Genomic DNA, 6,643 nt, shown 5'->3' on the forward strand with positions numbered 1-6,643 from the left:
AATAAGGCTAGTATCATCACAAAGTTTAAAACACAGGTCATCAAAGTATAAGTGCTCCCGAGTGGAGAATTTGAAACGATTATAAGCACGAGCTAATTACTGATTGGGATGAATGGAATATGGCTTTGAATGCATTGATACATTAAGGATATTACTTGAGTACCAGTGTTCAGACTAGATTTGGTACTATATATTGAGAATCTAAAGCACCTCATGATTGTATTAAGGTTTCGTACATGGGTAACCTAAGTTATAGATGATCTAAAGAAAGATATGGATATGGTGCAGCATACCAAATGGGTTAGAAAGGAATCATATGCATTTGAAAAGTCGAAAGTAAAAAGACAATGATATGGGTACACCCTAAAGGTGGAAATGGATAAGATAAATACAACCATGAGATGAAACCAACCGATTTACCACGTGTTAATGTGAACACTTAAACTTCAATTGAGATCCCATGTTGGGATGAGTTAGCAAGATCCAAAAGCCAACAATGGGCGGATAAAATCCATGATATCTGAAAGAGAGTGCTGAGAATTCTTGGTAGAGACCTTGAATAATATGACATCATAGAATGGGTCCATACAAAGGGGATAAATACGATAAGAGAATTACAATGAGAACTTAAGGATAGTGCAAGGAATAGCCAGGCCATACTTGACTAAAGGATAATATGTTAGTAACAGAGTTACTGGCTATTGATATTGTGATGTGCAAGTAGCAAAAGAAAAAGGATAAGAAATCTCTCCTATGACGAAATATGAGAAAACTTAAGGGTAAGTTGAGGAATCAAAATAAGGGCGACAAAAGAGATTGCAAGTGCGTGTCAGTACAATAACATATGTAGAGCAGAGTAAGCCAAGAGAAGGAAAGATGATAATTAGAATTGAACACACTTTGTACAAAATATACCCAAAATAATATACAACATATGAATATTGGTATGCTAAGAGTAAGACCAAGTGATTACCCGATAAAAAGAAGTAGGTGATTGCGTTACTTGAATCCATTAAGAAAAAGTATAAGATGGTTTGAGGCAAACCCATTAAGATGTCATCAATATTAAGGACAAAAGCCATAATGGAGCCCTGACATCAACTGAAGAAGGTAAGAGATGATACAGGTTTACATAAAGACTAGTGTAGTGATGCTAAGGCATCTCCTGAGCTGATTTAAGCACCTACCCATATTTATGTAAAAACTACCATATGATGTGTGGTAAGAGAACTAGAAAGAAGATTTGAGTAAAAACATAGTAGAACATGACTAGAGTATTACAAGTTGGAATAAGAGAAATTGTACAATAGCTTATACAAAATTGATCATCAGAAGCCTGATAGACTATTACAGGAGATAAAAATCCTGACTTGGAAATGGAAAGCCATTAATATGGATTGTAGTACAGGCTTACCACATATTCTACAGAAGTATGAGTTTATATGGGTTGTGGTAGATAAGCTGACAGAATCAACCCATTTTCTTCCAGTTAGGAAGACATATTCATCTGAGGATTATGCAAAATGATATATCAAGGAAACGGTAAGATTTCATAAAGTTCCTGTATATATTATCTAAGACAAGGAAATTTAATTTACAGCTAACCGTTGAAGATCATTCTAGAAGGGATTAGGAACACAGGTGAATCTTAGTATGGTATTTCGCCCCTCGATTATTGAACAGGCCCAGATGTGATCCAACAAGTTAGTTATGAAGTGAAGCTTATTCAGGAAACACTATCAACAGCCTAGAGTTGCCAAAAGTCATACGTAGATGATCGAAGTCGAAACGTAGAGTTTGAAGTTAGAGATTGGGAGTTCTTGAAAACCTCACCAATGAAAGGAGAAATGAGGTTCGATAAGAAAGGGAAGCTTTGCCCGAGATGCATTGGTCCTTACCAAATTATCCGTAGAGTAGGAAAAGTTTCCTATGAGTTGGACCTACCATCAGATTTGGAAGCAGTATGCCCAGTCTCTCATATGTCAATGTTTCGCAAATGTTTAGGCGACCCTTCCAAAATCTTCCCTGTGGAGGAGTTCCACGTACTAGAGGAGTTATCCTATGAGAGGCAACCTATCACCATCTTAGGTCAGCAAATTAGAAGGTTGCAAACTAAGGATGTGGCTTCCATTAAAGTCTTGTTACAAAATAAGAATAAAGAAGAGATAACCTAGGAAGCCAAAGAAGAGATCGAAAAGAAATATTAGTGCATGTTCCCTACATCTACAAGTGATCTAATATCCTAAATTGATTGGGTTGATGAATAAGAGGCCTATGGATGAAAACCATCACAGAGAGTTCCTGAAGTCCTCGTAAGACCTTATGAGACTAATTAACATTTGAGGAAGAATGTTCTAAAGGAGAAAAGGATGTTATACCCCACACTTTTGTACATTGGCACATATTTTTTTCTTCTTTCTTCTTTTCTCTCTAAGATTACCATGGGATCCATGTATCTATGAAGTTCTATGTGCGATGGTTAGAAATAGGTTTAGAAGAATTAGAGAGGAGTTAGAGGCCATGTAGTGAGTAGTGGTAATCAACCTACTTGCGTAAGCTACCGACTTAGATATCCTACATACTTCAACTACTTGAGTACATAACAAGCTTACATAACAAGTATTACATGGGTTCTTAAAGTGAGACAAGATTACGAATCTATGAAAAAGGAGTAAGTAGGTGACGCACCTACTTGGAGTAAGTAGGTGATGCACCTACTTGACCATGTGGCAGCATGTGATGAAGACACGAGGCAGCAGGTGACACACCTACTTGAGGTGTACCCTACCATGCCACTGGCAGCATATGGGTGGATGCATGAGGTGAGGTTGCACCCTAGGGTCTGGACACATGTCACCCATAGGGGCTGCCATGTGTCACTCTCCAAACAAAGGTATATATGCCTAATCTTATGACCAAACCCTCACTTTCAGCATCTTATACTTGGAAATTTGAGAGGAAAACCTAGAGAAAAAGAAAGAGGAGCTACTGCCAAGCTCCTCCAAGGTAAGCCTCGAATTTTCATTCTGTAAATTAATTACCTAAGGGTTTCTTCGAGTAAGTAATGGTGTTTAACAACGTAAATTAATAATTAAGTGCAGCAAGAGAAGCCCACGAGAAGTTCATCAACCTTTGGCAAGTTCTGGAAGCTCATTTGTCAAGGTATGGCTTGATTCTCTTCTCCTACATTTGGGTAAGAGTTTAAGAATGTTATGGATGTGTAAATATGGGTTGTAAACATAAAAATATGCATGTCACAGCTGAAGGATGTTGCAGGTCGAATAGGGGCTATTTTGAAGCTGTTCTAGTTGGCTTAAAGTTTGGCTAGTGTCATTGTTATTTTGGTGTTGTATTTGGAAGTAGTTTGCATATGTTGTAGGGATGGAAATGTGTTAAAATAGGGGTATAAGTGCTGCTGTCTGAAGACACATTATGCTCCATTCCGTATGGTTATGATTTTATGAAATTAAGATTGAAAACCGTATTTTGGAGTCGTAGTTTTAAGCGGGCTGTTTGGGACTTATTTTGAATAATATTGAAGTAGCTTTGTTATATATGATTGCTGGTTTTTGTTGTTGGTATGTATACATTAATTGGAAGTTTGGATAGGACAAGTTATAGGGGACACGCTGCCCAATTTCCAATAACTTCTTAAATAGTCGACCTACTAGTCGTGAAGTGTGAACCAGGAAATAATTCCTATGGGTAAATGGTTATGGCCTTAGAAGCTGGAAAGTAGAAGGTTAACATTAGTATCAATTTCATGTTAAATAGGTTAAAGGAGTAACAAAGAGAGATTGGATGCGATTAATCCGTAACAGGTATGTAAAGCCTGTCTCCCCGTTCATTTGGCATGTCTTTAAGTTAAGTAATGAATGATATGGGCATGAGGGTAAATCTACTCATAAATTCCAAACATAATTCATGGTCCTTATTTACTTCATTATGAAAGCACTCTTACAGTAATTGAACTAGGGCTTCTCAAACCTTCCATACGTTAGGAAGTGATTAGTATGTGAAGCTTACCTTTCTTCTCTTTTGGCATGTCTTAGATGTAAGTATTATGTATGTGAAATTGAGAGTTATTCCATTCTTAAAGCTCTGAGTATGAGTTAAGACTCTTGTTCACTTCCTACTGATTAGAACTCCTATAATAAGTTGAGTCATTACCTTTCAAGTCTTCCATGTGATAAAAAGTAGTACATGTAAAGCTTGTCTCTTTCTACTTCTAGAAAGACTGGACTATGGGTAATATAGGACATGGATTTGGAGGTGAATCCATTTATAAGTTCTGGGTATAACTCGTGACTTGTAGTTACTTTTGAATATTAAAGGTCTGAAAGTAGTTAAACTACTATTCCTGAGCCTTCTATATAGTGAATAGTAGTGGAGATACCAACTCCTCTTCCTAAAGGCTCTACAATGGTAAAAGTCTCTGATTGTATAAACTATATAGTATCACCTTGATACATGCCTCTGATGCCTAAGACTTCACTTTATATGATTCCTACTAATCGTTAGAGGGTACTTAAGATGACTACTACCCTGATCTTCAAGTGATGGTTTGCTCGCTTACTTTGTTGAGCCTCCAATGATAATTTAGTTGCATATAGTTATGCGCTGCTTTGCTCACGCATACGGTAATATATCTTTCACCAAGTCCCAGGCCGGCTATATGATTATACGATATACGGATTAGGCCTTTATACCTCAGAATTAATATACGATATACGGATCGGGCCATCGTACCTCGGTATTATTATACGATATATGGATTGGGCCATTGTACCTCAGCATAATTATATGATATATGGATCGGGCCATCGTACCTCAGCATTATTATATAAGATACAGACCAAATTGTCATTCCTCAGCATTATTATACGATATATGGATTTGGACGTCGTTTCTCAGCATGTACTTGGTATATACATGAATCGGGTTTTACGTTCCACAGCGCTAATAGTACATATATGCCTATGATGATAAAATGATGTGTTTGTAACACTGAGTCCCCTAGCGGGCCATGTACGATGTGTGATGAGGGTATACATGACTTTATTTTATAAGATGCTGGTACAATGATTTATTAAAGGTTATACTTGTCCCCCTTTCCTCGGGAGGTTGCATTTCATGCCCGCAGGTACAGATATTTATTTTGAGGATCCGCCAACTTAGGATTTCCACTCAGCTACATTGGAAGTGCTTCACTGTTCCAGAGCCTAGCTTTTGGTGTTGGTCTTCTAATGTATATATTTGTCTATCTAGGGGTACGGAGGGGGTCTTGTCCCGCCATATGTTACTATTAATATTCTTAGAGGTCTGTAGACATGCCTGTGGGTTGTACGTGTAAGTTCTGTTCAGTTATGTCTACATGATGTATTATAAATATTAAGAGGTTATGGCAGCCTTGTCGGCTTGCACGCCCTTTCATGATAAGATACAAATGAAAGAGGCTACAGGTATATGAAAATGCTATGACCCACTAGGGTTCTTATATATAGTTCTTATATCAATTGTTACACCTGATAGTTAAGTATACGGGGTCAAGGTCGGACCCCAGTCACAGCCTACGGGGTTGGGTTGTGACACATATGAATGACATAGGAGGAAATGAATACGTAAGAGCTCGATTAACTTGAATAAGAACAACTTACTACGTTAGGATTGAGTAGAGGGAAAGAGGTGTTATCCTCTCATCATATCCGCCTCCACTTCCCAAGTAGCACTTTTTACTTATTGATTCTTCCACAATTCTTTGACGGATACAACTTCTTTGTTTCTTATCCTCTTAACTCGCCGGTCTTAGATTTTCACTGGAACCTCCTTATAATTTAAGTTCTCTTCAATCCGCACATCTTCTAATGGGATAATGGAATTCGGATAACCCACAAACTTTCTCAACATTGGTACATGAAACACCGGGTGAACCTTAACTAATTCAAATGGAAAATCTAACTCATAAGCCACTTTGCCTATACATCTTAATATCTTAAAAGTTCCAACATATCTAGGACTCTATTTTCCTTTCTTACCATAACACGTTACACCCTTCATGGGTGAAACCTTCAAATAGACCAAATCATTTACTTCAAATTCAATCTCTCTTTTCTTAACATCGGAATAAGACTTTTTATGACTTTGAGCTATCTTCAACCTCCCCCTTATAAGTATTACCTTCTCCATAGCATCTATCACCAAATCTGGACCAATCAAGGCCATCTCACCCACTCCAAACCATCCCACTGAGGATCTACATCTCCTCTTTTATAATGCTTCAAAAGAAGCCATATGGATGCTAGAGTGATAACTATTATTATAGGCAAACTCAATCAATGAAAAATGTTCATCCCAACTCCCTTTAGAATCAATAACACACGCCCTCAACATATTATCTAAAGTTTGGATTGTTCTTTCAGCTTGAGCATCAGTTTGAAGATGGAAAGCGGTACTAACTTAACCTTTGTACCGAGACCATTTTAAAATGAATTTCAAAAGTGTGAAGTGAATTGAGTACCTCGATCTAATATAATAGACAAGGGAACACCATGAAGCCTTACCAATTCATGAACATACAACTTAGCATAATCCTCGACACCATATGAAGTTTTAACCGGTAGAAAATAAGTCGACTTAGTCATCC

The sequence above is a fragment of the Solanum dulcamara genome, chromosome 1, assembly GCF_947179165.1.
Source record: "Solanum dulcamara chromosome 1, daSolDulc1.2, whole genome shotgun sequence".
In the NCBI taxonomy this organism is placed as follows: Eukaryota; Viridiplantae; Streptophyta; class Magnoliopsida; order Solanales; family Solanaceae; genus Solanum; species Solanum dulcamara.